We start from the raw sequence: 15,814 nt of genomic DNA, 5'->3' as shown, positions 1-15,814 counted from the left end.
AGGGATGGGAGGGGGGGGGAGATGGTTGGTGGGGGGAGATGGAGGTGGTGTGTGTGTGTGAGTGCGGGGTGGAGGTTGGGGGGGGCAGAGGAAGAGAGAGCGGATGGGGGTGGTGGAGTGGTTTGTGAATCCGGGTAGATTCCACATCGTGTTCGAGTGCGTTTCTGTTTCGCGTTGAACGGGGTCGTCACCGCGCTCGGTTTGCTTATGAAGAAGGGACGTTGGCCGAAACGTCGCCCCATTACAGGACATTGTCTCATCAAGGCCACGGTGTTATTGACGAATGTGTTGAGTTTGTGTTGTTATGATTTATGCTGGTGCATCACTGCCAATGTAGCTTGTTCTCTTTGGAGTGCCCTTGCCAATAAGAGATGGTCATCCGGCAGCGGGCTTAGTCGGCCTGCCTCTGCTGATGAAACCGAAAATGTCGAAACCCTGTCCAGAGTTTGCTTCCTCAAACAAATGCTGCTGGATGATACATTAACAATTCACACGCATTGACAACGCATACATACAAACACACTCAAACACAGGCACACTCAAACCCACACAAACCACTACACAGTTATACACATCAAGCAACACACTCCAGATGATACTGTACACACAACTGGACAACACACACGCATCGACACACACTCAACCCATCCATAATATAACCCAACACACACACAAACCAACACAAACACAAACCAACACACACACAACCCAACACATACACACACCAACCAACACACTCACACACACGCACACACACACTGACACACAAACCAACACACACACTTCGATAATACGTAGTCCTGTTTGTTGCTGACCGCAGCACGTTCTGTGCCTGTGCTCAACAAACAGCAACCGCCGTTCGCCACGGTGACGTCACCACGGCGCTCGTGCCAGGCTAGGTGCACTTGGAGGCCACGTGTAGTGTCGAGGTCTCGCTGGCAGGAGGTGAGGGATCAGACCCAGGCGCCATGGGTTGACTGAGATGAGTGGTCTCAGTAACACACAAACCCACACCACCACACCACCCACACTGCAACAAAGATCCCCCGTGTAGCCTTAACAGACTGCTGGGGCAAGTGCTGTTAGCGAGCACCTATGAAGGCGGGCACGGCGCACGAGGGGGTGGGTGGTCAGCACCACGCCCGGCCACCTTTGTCTCCCTCGTGGCGACGTTTATACATCGCACCTCATTTGAGGCTGAGTCGACCTAGGCGATGCCCATGACCGGTTCAAATAATCGTCACTGCCGTTGGCCGTGAGCGGGAATCGAACTCGGGTCGCCGGATTCGTGGCCCATGCGGGCTACAAAGCTGCACGGTCGGCTACGTACGGTGCGAAGGAAGTTCGAAACGTACATCAACACACTGAACACGAAGGGCGCAACGCTAGACGCGCAAGCAGCGCCACGTAGGGACGCAGCCGAGACCCGGCAGGAGCTCGCGGCTTGCAGGGGAGTTTACACGTGGCTGGGGTGGATGGGGGGGAGACACGGCGCAGCGTGTTATCCTGGCCAGGAACAAGCCCCGCAAGTCGTCACTCACCACACAACACGGACAGTTCCCGGAGTAAGTTCGTGCGGGGACTGTAGCAAATGTTATAAAGGGGCCCTAAATAAAAAAAAAACATTAAAACACATTCTTTAAGTCACGTCGGTATTTTTCTACCTACGTGACTTTACCGGAAACTTCAAATCACGAAAACTTCAAATCCACATTATTTTACTCGCATAGTAAAGTACAATTGTATTTTTTCATTTGCTATACAGCCAGATAATGCGACAACGCGCTAACCTTAAACACCCGGTCGTTCGTAAAAGTTGAAGGCGGCATAGTGCTATGGTATTAGAGCAAGTGCATAATCACTGAACCGGAATTGATAGCTTGAAAGCATTTAGCGCGGGGCCCTTGAAAGTGCGGGGCCCGTAGCTACTCTTGCTGCGAGAATAATCCGGCACTGAACACAGACACACACCATCCGCACTTGCCCAGCTCACACACCCACCACTCACTCACAACACTCGCTCCCAACACTCACTCACGTCTCAATCCAATCCAATTTGAGTTAGCTCACGTGCAGTGTCAACGGACAAAAAATCCCACAGGCGACTGAAAACATGCGTGCCATATACGGTACGCAACAGGGATGTATAGTGCCCCCTGCTGATGAGTCCATTCGTCTCCGGGTTAAGCCAGTTCATTAAAACTGATGTTTTGGGATTCAAATAGTCAACACATTCGTCAATAATAGTCAAACGGAAATACAAAAGGCCGTGTCTTTTGTTCGTCTCTGCCATGTAGAAGGGCCATTCCCCAAAACGTCATCTATTACATGTTTCTCTCTTTTTTTAACAATGTTTACAATGCCAGGGGTCATCAACCTGTGGCTCTTTAAGAACCGCTTCGTGACGTCGTTTATTAAGGACCCCCCCCCACCAACACCGTATCGTATTCACGTGCATTGTGGCTCTTGAAATATTGAGGTTGTTTTTTAACCGAATTGGAAAACATGTCCCTTGTTATTTTCGTTGCCGACCCCTGGTGTAAGGGGTCATAAAATCATTTTGTGGGGGGGGGGGGGGCCTCAAAGTGACCCCCCATCTCCCCCTCTGGGTGTCACTTGCTGCACTGCCCACAAATATCCACGTGTAGGACTGCAGAGTACATACCCACATGTCTTCCTGTATTTATCTGTATCTGTCACGACTTTGTTAGTTCTCGTAGCATATGGACATTTGGAAACCAAATTCTGATGGGTTTTTTTGCGTGCACTGTCACTGGTGACAAGGCTGAGACCATCAACTCACTACACTAATGAACCTTATGGCGGGACCCCGGGGTCTCGAATAAACGGAAGTCAAAATCGCAATTAATTTATTTTGGCGACTCCGTCCCACCGCGCACATAAACGCCGCAAACCACCAGAAATCAATCCTCTAGTTCTTCACCAAGCACCCGTCGTTGCCAAAATTGCCGTAGTCATAAGCAAAACTTTTAAACTTTAATTAGCGCATCGTGTAGGGCTCGTCGAGAGGAATAGATCGCCGTATCATTCCCCTTCAACAGACATAAAATGACGTCGCAACGCAGTTTATGCGAGAGCCGGGGTGGGCTTATGGGACCCTGGGGTCCCGCCATAAGGTTCACGTCTTGAAAACCTGGTTTTTATCACTGGTGGCTGAAATCCAGATTCGAATCCAGCAGCATCTCAGCGGTGCTGGCTCGGTATTTCTCAAACGTCCATGATGAACTCCTGAGCGAAAGGGGCCCAGACCAAGCACGGCTTGGACCTTGAATTGGCGCCAGCGCATTGTCTGACACGGCCAATTTTTGAACCCCTTGAGAGAGAGAATTGGACCAAGGGCTCGAAACGTGCACCAAGGATCTCAGTGGTGTCAGTTTAATGTCTCTGACACAGCCAGTATGAGCCCCTGAGACACACACACAGGTCCAGGACTTCAACCTTGAATCCAACATTTCATCACTGCTGGCCCAGTGTCTCTAACATGACCATTCTCCTGAGACGCGCACAGACTCCGAGCTTGAACCATAAACCCAGGATGTCAGCACTACCAGCTCAATATCTCTGACACAGCCAAAATGAACCTCTGCGCCAACCCGGGAACCAGCAGCGATAATGTTGTTGTAAGTTATACGAGTCGGCATCGCACCTCGTGGTGTCACATGCTCGCGAGCGCCGGGCGGATACGTTGGCTCTCTGTTCACTGCGTTGGCAATGATGATACCGCGTCAAGAATGCAAGAATTCAGGAGCGGGGGTTGGTGGCTCACGCAAAGATGGGACCCTCTTTTTGGGCGATTACGGTGGTCGGTGCCATAGCGTCAAGCAACCCCGCGTGGCTCGCGGTGTGGGGAATGTCTTCATTCAGCAGTAGTAAATTGGCAGAGGGCCGTGGCGTGGTGGAACGGTGGCGCAGTAATTGGCGCACCGTGCTATGAATTCAACAACGTGAAGTTCAAGTGGCGGCCACGGCTAATGTCAGCATCTTCGTGATATTCAGCAGCCAGTCCTGAGCTCACCGCTTCAACAACCTGCACTCAACCAACGTGGCGAAGTATGGTCAAACAATCGCCATATATGGACGCGTTTTAAAACAAGAAATCACGCTTAAAAGTTTACGCGCCAATAACCAAAACCGATCGGATTGTATGCACGCGTGTGTTTTGTGTATAATTAGTTTTTTTTAATTAACTGAACGTCACACGTGGCTGCTTCCTGCCCGCGTTGAGCGCTTCCGATACCTGATGAGCGACCCGGAGCAGGTGACCGGGAGCCATCGGGGGTATCGACTTTAAAGCAGAGGCGCGGGGGTTACCCCATCTTCTCCGTTCGCTCACACCTGGTGCAGCAACAGTGGCAGCAGCAGCAACAGTAGCAGCAGCAGTAACAGTAGCAGAAGCAACAGTAGCATCGCCCGCGCACCTGTTGCCGTGAAACTCAACAACTTGACCTTCCGTGACAGGCACCTCAAATCCAGGCAAAAAAATATACAATTCCATTCCGCCTCTATGGTTACGAGCGTGGTATGGGTGTCACATTCACTCTCCCACCCCGCCCCCAACTTCGCCCGCTAATTTTTTTTTTGTAGAACAGGGGTCGGCAAACGAAAATATTTTTAATTCAGTTTTCATTTATTAGGTAAAACCCTGTGAGCCATGCGGCTCTTGACTCGGGTGCAACCGCAACAAAAAAAACATGAACAAGTAACATCTTAATGTGACGACGCACAACAGAAACATCCAGGATAAACCAGAAAAATCTTCCAGAAAAAAGCACCGTATGTCAACGCTGTGTGCAAAAATCCTAATGGGATGCAAGTCGAACAATAACAACCATAAGACAATTTAGATAACGTTTTCAGTCTAACTCCGTACTTCAACAAACAAACATGGCTTCACCATACGTTTTCGAATATCACCCAAATAACGCTATAAAAACAATGTAACAGTGATCATAGGAACTGTGATTCAAATTTAACAATAAACGATATACATAACATTGAGGGCCAAACTTTGCAGCCATAGTTGGCAGTCCAACACAAGCAGCCGTCCTCAGGTGAAGCAACAGAGCTGTTGGAAAGACAGCGTCCAGGACACCCCTAACCCTAACCGGACGCTGTCTTTCCGACAGCTCTGTTTCTTCACCTGAGGACGGCTGCTTGTGTTGTGGTCGAAACGTCGTGAGAAATGTGTTTGTATGTTGTATTTGTATTATTTTATTATTTACCTTCTACGTGACTTTACCGAAAGAATCAAGAAGATGGATTCATACTTTTTGGTTTTTTCGGTAAAGTCACGTAGGTAAAAATAAATAAGTGAAAAAACAACTAAATTAAATCACGACGTTTCGGAGGCAACACAAGTTTTTTATACGGTGTTACTCACTTATTACAGTGAATTTGGCTGTAACGGTTCCACCTGAAGACGGAAGCTTGTGTTGCCTCCGAAACGTCGTGATTTAATTTAGTTGTTTATTTATTTATTTATTTTTACCTACGTGACTTTACCGATAAAACCAAAGCGTATAAGTCATTTTCAAGTTGTCACCATCTCTCGCAGTTCTGCAATACGCGTCTAAACAGAACCTTACACATGGTACTCATTTAAGGCCGAGTCGACCTAGGAGAGGCCCAGGACCGGTTCAGATGAATCACCACTGATGCTAGCCCAGAGACCCGTAGATGGGCGCCAGCAACGATTGTACGTTCTTGCAGAGAGGTTGGTGTGAGTGAGCCAGGAGTCGTGGCCTCTTTCTGAATATCTGACATTCTGCCTGCGAATGATCGGAACGGACAGTGGGTTGCACCGACAACCAAAGCCATCATCCCCACATAGCACACAGAGAGAGGCCGCTCTGGGGGTTGGCCCTGTGAATGTGAAAGCCACGCACCTGTGTCTCACCGCCACGTGGGGCCGCTCGTGTAAAACGAGACCGCGGATGCGATCTTCGTCAGCACCAACACCGCCACAAGCAAGTATATCCTGGCAGCAAATATCAGGATTCTTGCGTGCGAAGGGAGACAGTCATTGGGGACGAGCACATGAGCAGGGTAACGCGAGGTGGGTTTGTAATGTCCCTAACTATCGGCAGCTGCACGTTGCTAATAATGGGGCCACGTGCAATTGAGAAGATGGTTTTGTCCAAAAGTGCAATGTTTATTAGTGTGTGTGTGTAGCTGTCCGGGGTATGTAGATCGACGTTGGCGTTTGTGAAAACACCTTGGAGAAATGTCTGTATATCATGGGATCACGCGACCCATGTAGCCAAAAGAGGCCGCAACATCTCTCACGAGTCATTCGCTCAATCTGATGCCCTTCCGCCTGCAGTGGCGTGAGAGAGGCAATTGCGGGGCCACCCCTTTAACTCTGACTACCTTCCAGTGCCGTCTGGGAGGGGGGAGGCGGTGGGGACATCATGGGTTGTGTGTGTTTGGGCTGCGAGGTGGCCAGGAGATGGATTCGTGAATCTATCTGTGCGGAGTTGTGAGCGTTATTCTCTCGTAATGTGTGCTCCCGGCGTGAGTCCGTGGGGACAGGGCACTCGTGCAGGGTAAGGCGAGGTAGGAGGTATGGTTTGTAATGCCCCCGCTATTGGGCAGCTGCAGGCTGCTAATAATGGGGCCACGTGCAATTGAGAAGATGGTTTGTCCCACCTTATACTGCAATGTATATTGTGTGTGTGTGTCCGGGGTATAGATGAATGTGGGGAGCGGTAGGGTGGTGGGTCATCATGCTCAACGTCGGTCATGAACAATCCACTGCTGGATGAAGGCCCCCACCGTATCGTCGCCGTCTCTCTACATTTCTGGATTCTTTGTGTTTCGGTCATGATGAGGTTTCTCGAACCGTACGTACATCTTGCTTTTGTGTTCACTTTGTTGTCCTTCCCCCGCACCTACGTACGGTGCGAAATAAGTTCAACTTACATACATCTTCTTGGTTCTTTCGGTAAAGTCACGTAGAAGGGAAATAATAAAATAATGAACATAAAACATAATAAAATAAATTCTCACGACGTTTCGGCCACAACACAAGCAGCCGTCCTCAGGTGAAGAAACAGAGCTGTCGGAAAGACAGCGTCCCAATGAACACCGCCAAGCTTGGCGGCGTATATTTAAGCTCTCCTCCTCCGACACAGCTTAAATATGTTTCTTCACCTGAGGACGGCTGCTTGTGTTGTGGCCGAAACGTCGTGAGAATTTTTTTTATTTTATTATGTTTTATTTTTATTATTTTATTATTTCCCTTCTATGTGACTTTACCGAAAGAACCAAGCAGATGGATCCCTGCAGTCAAGAAAGCTTTAAATCGAAACATACATACATTTACAGATGTGATTATCACGGGTCTGCAATGTAACAATCGACCTTCCCGCCTGCACACACGAGCTGATTCAATCGCTCCATCTGCTAGATGTACCTCCTCGCAGAAAAGATTTACTGCTTTGCATATATCAGACTGTCAATCGCCAGACACTCATGCACATTCACAAGGCTGGGTGCATAGCACGGGACACGGCGTGCTTTGGATAGGATGATGTCGTCGCCACTGTTGCAAGTATTCACACGCCTGTTGACGAATACTTGTGTGAACAGTAAATATGTGCACCTAACCACATCTCTCCCCCAGCCCTCCGCTGTGCACCTCCATCGGGTCAACTATCCGGCCACCAGTCCTCCTCTGCCCCTACCACCCCTCACCTACCCTCATCCATGCCCAGCCATCGCACCGATCCATCGTGCCACTTCACGCGTGTGCCCCATACCCCGCTGCCCTCTCATCCACATTGCACCCGTCACCCTCATTCACCACCACACTCCGCCTTATTCCTACCCCCTGCAACATCAGCAGCTCCATTCCCTGGCCCTGTCCCTCCATCCATTCCGTCACCCCCTCCGCCCACGCGTTGCTCCCCTTTTGCCCCCTCGTGTGTACCGCCGATGGCTTGTGCCGTTAAAGTGCCCTGGAAAGGTGCGCTATAGATGCATCCTAAATATAATAATCGTGATGGCATCTTGACGTGCTACTACGCCTTTGCAGTGCGAGTCGCGGCGACGATGCCATCGAAAGGCATCAGCGAGAATGCTCTCCTGCCACCCAGTGGCCCCGCGGAGTGACAGGTGGGGGAGGACATCGGCTCACGTGCCGAGGAGGCCTTCGTCCAGCGGTGGATAGATCATGGCCGACGATGGCGACGAATGTAACGATGAGGGATGGAGCGCCGGATCTTTATCGAAACGATACATTGGTAGACGTTGATCGATTCTCCTGTTGTTGTATACAGAAAATTCGCAGGAGGCCATGAGCCCACAAGATGCCCGATACATTAACCACAGACGAGCTGGGTGAATCAATTATCGCCGGCTTGGGTTGCGAGAGGTGGACAGGAGAATGCAGTCATCTATCTGTGCGGAGTTGTGAGCGATATTGCCTTGTAATGCGTGCCTGACCACGTACGGTGCAAAAGAAGTTCAGAATACAATACGTACACAAATTTCCGCCCGCATTAAGCCAGTCGATCATGGAACTTGCCAAACATCCCAATGCTAGAGGCCTTCTTGTAAAATAATCTTGAGACCCAGTGAGGATATCGAGGATTAATAAATGGCATTACTGTAACGCTGGGAAGCAGTGTGCATGAAAAATAAGTAATGTTTCTAAGCAATCATCTGTAACCGGTAACCATTTTCATAATCCGAAAGTCGGAAACCGGTTATGGTTTCTCGTGGACGACAGTATCTGTAACGAGTGCATGGATTGGCTACACGGTATATTAGGTGTAAACACTCATGAATACAAATGTCCCTTAATTGTCCGCACACATCCTAAACACGCACATCCCTGCGTCGCGGATGGCGCAGCGTCGTTGGGGCGCAATCAGAACGAACGAATGCCAAAACCGGTAACCGGATCCAACCAGTTTCTTTTTTAATCCGGTTACCGGTTATCGCAAAAGAACCTCCCTCTCCGCCACCCACCAGCACCGCCCCCCCCACACAGCCGCCTGCCCGAGTTGATGAATCGCGGTCAGAAGGTGGCTCCCGCGCTTCGTGCGGATGATGACCGCGTCTCGAAGGCTGCTGCTGCTGCTGGTGGTGGGTGGGGAGGGGTGTTTGGTTATCTCCACGTGGGCGCCTCCTGCCCCCTCTGTTCCCTGTCCGTTCACCTGAGCGAGTTTCCTCCCTCTACTCCTCCCCCCTACACACACACGCACGCGCGCGCGTGCGTGCGGTGCAACCCGTGCTCACGGAAGTTCATCCGTGAACGCAGAACGTGTCCATCTCTTCTTTATCATCACCGCGGGCACTCTCAGATGCCGTCAATCGGGCGGCCACTCGGCCATCCTACCAGCGGACTTTGACCGTCAAAAGGTTTGACGCCCCGACTTTTACGTGTATGTGTGTGCGTGCGTGCAGTTTTTTGTTTCGTCTGTGTTACTGGTCGTTGTTGGTTGTCATTGATGTCCCCTTCCAATTGGTCGATGAAGATTTCTGCGAATCTTGAGAGTGAAGGTTAAACACCCGGAACACCCGCGCAGTTTGGGTGTTTTTATTGTTGTTGTTGGTTGCTGTTTAAGTTGATATCCTGCCATCAGTCGACCATCTTAGCAGTGAAACTTGATTGTCCGTGTTGTGTTATTCATTGTTTTCCATGGAGCTGCTTGCAAGTGTTAAAGTTGACATCGTACAACTCAAGACGCGAACATAGAGCATAGTGTATACATATGCATGTGTGTGTGTGTATTGTTGAAGGTACACGTCTGTTGTTACGTGGGTGTCCCATTACATTCACTGTAAATAATAGACGCTTGCTACATGGGGTGATGCCACTCTGATGTCATGGTTTGAACGCGCTGGGCTTGCAATCCAGAGATCGGTGGAATACCACAATGGCAAACGGTCACTTCTTGTTTTAAATCCCATGTTTTCTCGTTTCCACGCACACGTGTGTTATCTAATCGCTATAAACTGCGACGCCATCTCCAGGCACGTCCCATTTGTATCATCAAAACATACCCCGGGACTGGATTAGCGAGTTAAGGTACCGTCGCGCGAGTATTGGGCACAGTAAGTCCACGTCAACCTCATTATATTCCGAAAATTGCACGAACAAGGTTTTTACAGTTTAACACGTAGGCTTTCGCGACCAATATTATTCATAATCAACGTTTTTGGGTTTAGATCGCGTTATTTATAAATGTGTCGTAACCCTCCACCACCCGACACGGCCAATCAGTAAAAAAGTGTCACGTTGACAAAAGACAAATAGTTCACTGCTTTAGCCCACCGGTGTGTTGAAGCGTGAAACCACAACATTTATAATTTGAGTACGACGTTTCGCTGGTAATTGCATCCAGCATCATCGGGCAATTCGCCATTCTGTGAACTATTTGTCTTTTCACTATGGGAACCTCATTTGCCAGTAAAAATATGATAATTGGTTCTTTACCCTTCTATCTGGCAACAAAACTGACACCTTTTTACAAGGAGTCATGTTTGCATAGACCGCAATACCTGCTGTCATAATACAAACAAAAGAACATAACTCTGATAATGATGACGTCATCTGGTCCAACCCATATGAGACTAGGCTCTAAGGAAAGCTGTCTCGGGTGTGGATCAATCAACTTTAAGGACAGTGCACATTATCAGAGTTATGTTCTTTTGTTTGTATTATGACTGCAGGTATTGCGGTCTATGCAAACATGACTCCTTGTAAAAAGGTGTCAGTTTTGTTGCCAGATAGAAGGGTAAAGAACCAATTATCATATTTGTCTTTTGTCAACGTGACACTTTTTTACTGATTGGCCGTGTCAGGTGGTGGAGGGTTTCGACACATTTATAAATAACGCGATCTAAACCCAAAAACGTTGATTATGAAGGTTTTTACATATATATTAAAAACAAAAACTTGTTCAGAGGATGGATGTGGCGTGGCTACCAAAATTATTCGGCGTTCCGGACCGTTCCAAGCTGCGATGAAACAACTGAAGACGCGTATCGTAGGGGGTAATCCATTTATTGATACCCAAACTTATTTACAACCCATTTATCAACAGATGAGCGGCTACCTTAATCGCAAGAACGATGCCTCGGTATCTTACAGAGGAGAGGTTTTTTTTTTTAACATGCAATACGCGCTTGATACATATTTGTGGGTGACACGTGAGATGCAATGTTCTCCCTGTAATGTTTCATTATTTCAGTGGAGATCTTCTAAACGGACCGCCCAGTATATTGCTCGAGTAACTGGGAGATTGCTGTGCCCTCGTTAGCGTCACACTCACAAAATGTAGCAGACAAATATTTAAAATCTGATGTCATACCTATGCATGCTTGGATTGAGTTCCTTTCCCAACCTCCAGGTGCAAACTTTAATCGTCTAAGTTCAAACACAAAGAGTGGAAGTTTTGTTCCCCAAACTTTTTTTTTTCCATGATCATCAGCCATGGTCAATCCACTGCTGGATGCAGCCCCCCTCCAAGCTATCGCCATCTCTCAGGATCCCGCGATCCAGCAATTCACTGAGATCGTGCGCACAATCTGATTTCGTCGCTCCATCTCCTCGGGTGTGTTCGTACGCTCAGACACATTCCATCCCTTAGCCGTCACTCCGTTCTAATTCTTGACCATCGGCTATTGTCCATTCTAGGCGTGATGGGTCCTGTCCAAGCCCACTCACTGAATGATGGAATGAACCTGTCATGTGTTCCTCTCTGTCTCCCAGTGTAATCCAATCATCCTTGCTTAAATGTACAAGTTTCAGTTTTACATTTTTAGACGGTGGATTAAAATAAGAAACAAAAAACGATTTACATATAGAATCAGCATCTTTAGACTTCTCCACACGCACTTTAATTTGTTTAGGTAAAAAATATATAACTTCACCCTAGTTTTCCATAGGGGAGACCAAAATGAATAATGCTGATTTTTTTAAATTAAACATTTCTAGTCATAAACATAGATTTAACAAAATTTGGGCCAAGTTCAGCTTCCTGGCCCAACTAGAACATCATCACAATTTACTTAATTCCCTTCGGATTGTGATATTTGTTGGGCTGCTTTCAAACCTCTCCAGCAGACGTAAAAATACATATATACAAAAATAAATCTATACTGCAATATTTATTCTTTAAAATGGCATCGCTATAACTTAAGTTATCCTGTTAAATAGCTTGCACGATACTACATCAGGAGGAAATGCACCTCTTGAATATGAATTAAAAGTAATTATAATGCTGGAATTATGATTCACCCCTAACAGCATTTAGATTCAATTGTCACTATGCACAGTTACAATTATATATATTAAAAATATATATACTCTATGTATATTGTGGTAATTGTGGTTGCAGGGGTCACATCAGCCTATCTATTATGTACAACATCAGCTATATTCTATCTATTGCTTGATGAAGGTCATATCCACGTTGGATGTCCTCAAACATTTTCTGTCCTTTGGCTGCCACGACATCGTTCGAGTGGCGTGTCCTGTCTAAGCACACTGACTTTCTTAACAATCACCACGATGTATTTAACTTGTGCAGGGTTTCTGATCCGTGCGTTTCTCTTTTCGGGTGTAATTCTTAGGAATAACCACTCCATGCCTTTTTTTGTGCACTTATCAGCTTTTGTTGCATTTTTTTTTAATTGTATTTGTTATGATTGGAACATTTTGGGACCACATTCTCAGTATTCAAGTGTTTTATTTTTGATGTGTGCAAGAATTATGGACTACTTGTATGTCGGCTGAGAACAAGGAGACTGATTTGACACAGCAGATCGTGCGTTATAATGACAGTACTATTTGGCTTCACTAACTTTCCCGTGAAAAAAAATCAACTGTATGTAGAACGTACGTACGGAGGTAATTCAACTTCGGTATGTTGGCCTGTTTGTGTCCGCTGCGATGTAATGAATGCGTGGTTAAATTGTAAGCAGTTTGTGTGTTTGTGCAAGTTTAAGCTATAGGTAATCCATTTGCTAGGGTCTGCCTTACTGCCAATAAAACTCGTACATGTTTTTTTACAAAAGGGACAGTAAAACATAATAAGGGCAGCAAGTGCTGCCACCTTCACCCTCTGCATGTCACTGTATTATCCGAATTGGTCAAACATCCCATTGCAGGACCATCCTGAACAGAAGTCTTGAGCCTCCGTGAGGATTTCCTGGATCGAAGTGCATTATTCATCAAACTGAAAACCCCACACAGATTACAGAATCCACATTCTGTTACTGCCAGCCTCCTCGCCACCTCGCAGCCCCAAATCCACAACACCTGGTATTCCCAGACCGTCTCCCATCAAATTACTCGATGTTAACTACCTCGCCTGGTATACAGGAGGTTGTGGGTTCGATCCCAAGCGTGACGACGCTATATTTGGAGTTTGCATGTTCTCTTCGTGGTCGCGTGGATTTTCTTCGGGTTTTCCCCTCCACATTTAGAAACTTGTTTAGAGTATTTTGCTGCTATAAATGTCCACGTGATGAGCCACTTCGTTGAACTGTCATATGCGGTCAGGTCGCTTTTGTGAAAAAGAGCTGTAACAGCTCAGTGGGCCTTACCTGGTAAAATAAAAAGTTTATTTTAGTAGGTAAAGTAATCATGATCAGCCATGGTCGATTCACTGCTATATGAAGGCCACGTTCAATCGGTATCCATCTGGCAATCCTGCAATTCCAACTTGCACCTGTACACAGGTGAATTTTTTGAGATGTAAATACCCATGGACATATTCCATTGTTATTTGCTATACTAAATAAAAAAAAAGTATGCAGAGAAGACGCAAATATTTAAACAAGCCTCAAATATAAAGGTGCCGACGAATCGCATTGCACGCGTATGCCAGTGGGTAAAGCAACACACGTTTAGCTGTTTATGAATCAACGTTTTAACACGTAGCATTAATAACCCCCAACATACAGTACGTGTTGGGGTCATACGTGAAGCACGACCTGCCACACCAGTTAATTAACGTGCGTGTCGCCGTATGCGGCGATTCCGTGAGCAGCTGGGTGCGATTATGGCAGTTGTGCAATTGACATTTTTAGTCGCGTGTAGGTTTAGTTTTGGACAAAGAGCAATGTGTGGAATTTCACAAAGTGCTTTGGCTGACGTGTTGACCCACCCTACAGTGTTGAGTTGCTGCTGCTGCTATTGTTTGAGAGTTAAGGCTGCGATGTTGGTCGAATGCCAGGTAATGCGCCATTTATGAGGATTTATGGTTAGATTTTTATTTTATTTAACTTTTGTCTGTTGGGACATACAGTAAAATGCATGAGCAGTTGTCAAACCAAAATGTAAAAATGACATGGCAAAATGTCAGGATTACCAACCTAAGCTGTTGCTGCTGCGTTGGAAGTGGTGCAAACACATTTGCACAGAAACTCAACACATTCGTCAACAGCACTGTGGCCTTAAAAGTAAAATAACAATAGGTGACGTTTCAATGCGTGGAAGAGCTGAAAACTTTAGAATTGCTTTTTGTGTTTAGTTTGTTGTCTTTCCCCCGAGCCTCGGATTAGCACGGTTGGCTAGGTATGGTACGAAAGAAGTTCAAACGTACAATTCAGTGTACATAGCGAAGGCTCATCCGACAGTCTGTGGTGTGAGTGAGCAATTGCAGGGCTGCACCTTCGCTTGTGTGAGTGCCATTTCAGGTCTCGTCGATTTCCCATGGGTATCTCACGGTTTTCTCACAACGTTGATTGACTCACGGCCGTGCAATGGATTCTCACGTTTGTTTTGTTTGTTGTCGTTGTTGCTTGCCTCTTGTAAACGACACGGCCACATTTATCCGAGTGTCTCACTCGGCATCTGCCGAGTTCAGGTCTTGCGTAAGCGTCAACTGCAAGGTGGTGTCCTTCGCTCGCAAGCCTTCTTTGAGAAATAAGCGGGAAATTAATAACTGTTCGAAGTAATTTTTTCCATTAGTGGTGGTGTACATTCGCCTGTTGCTGCTACGCAAACCCAGGAAGGCCCTCTCTTTTCTCCAAATATGAACTCGGTCGCTTGAAGTTCCCCCTCAGCTTGTTGGGATTTCCCCTCAGTTTCTTGGGATTTTCCCACAGTTTCTTTCTATTTCCTATCAGTTTCTTGGGATTTCCCCTCAGTTTCTTCGGTTTCTCCTCAGTTTCTTGGAATTTCCCCTCAGTTTCTTGGGAATTCCCCTCTGTTTCTTGGGATTCCCCTTCAGTTTCTTCGGTTTCTCCTCAATTTCTTGGGATTTTCCCTCAGTTTCTTGGGTATTCCTCTCAGTTTCTTCGGTTTCCCCTCAGTTTCTTGAGATTTCCCCCAAGGGGTTTTCAGTCGGCGGGGGGGGGGGGGGGTTGGGGGGGGTTGGTCTGACTGATTTTTGAACCCTCTTGGGACTCATCCCATATGTCACGCACTGCGTGGCACTCGTACGCCCATGGCTTGCTGAGGCATGAGGCATGAGACGAGTTTATTCATTTCTTATTACGATTCCCCACCCCCCCCCCCCCCAAGTCATGTCATGCGCTTCAGAGTATTTCACGCGAGACGATGAGCCACCACTTCGTTGAGAAGCTTTCGTTTGCCATCGCCAGGTCAAGCTACGCAGCTCAGTTGGGCGCTGCACGTGGTAAAATAACCAACGAGTTTAATTTTCATAGTTTTAAATCCCACGTCTGTAAGGCCCCCCCCACCCCTCCTCCTTCTCCTCCAAGAGGATCAATGCCCGTCGCCTGGCCTCCTTGTCGCCTGGGAGTTGTCACGGAAACGGGCGCCACACAATGGAGGTCTCCGCTCAAGAGGCCACTGGAGCTGCCAGACGTC

The 15,814-nt window shown here is 47.3% G+C and overlaps 1 protein-coding gene across 3 annotated transcripts in view; it reads left to right on the top strand.

Moving 5' to 3' along the window:
- The first annotated feature begins 9,224 nt into the window (after positions 1–9,224).
- The window catches only part of LOC144723065 (EF-hand calcium-binding domain-containing protein 4B-like), a 35,129-nt gene continuing 28,539 nt past the window's right edge, over positions 9,225–15,814 (top strand). For 2 of the 3 annotated variants that reach the window (XM_078601616.1, XM_078601617.1), the window contains exon 1: positions 9,226–9,387. The gene's annotated coding sequence lies outside the window, so the exon portion shown is untranslated. Of the gene's footprint in view, positions 9,388–15,814 lie in introns of all 3 variants that reach the window. The other variant, XM_078601618.1, reaches the window with a different exon arrangement.

This window comes from Lampetra planeri, chromosome 16 (genome assembly GCF_965212315.1).
Source record: "Lampetra planeri chromosome 16, kcLamPlan1.2.h2, whole genome shotgun sequence".
Lineage (NCBI taxonomy): Eukaryota > Metazoa > Chordata > Hyperoartia > Petromyzontiformes > Petromyzontidae > Lampetra > Lampetra planeri.
The sequence above is the reverse complement of the archived record's forward strand: the minus strand, read 5'-3'. Positions and strand labels throughout refer to the sequence as shown.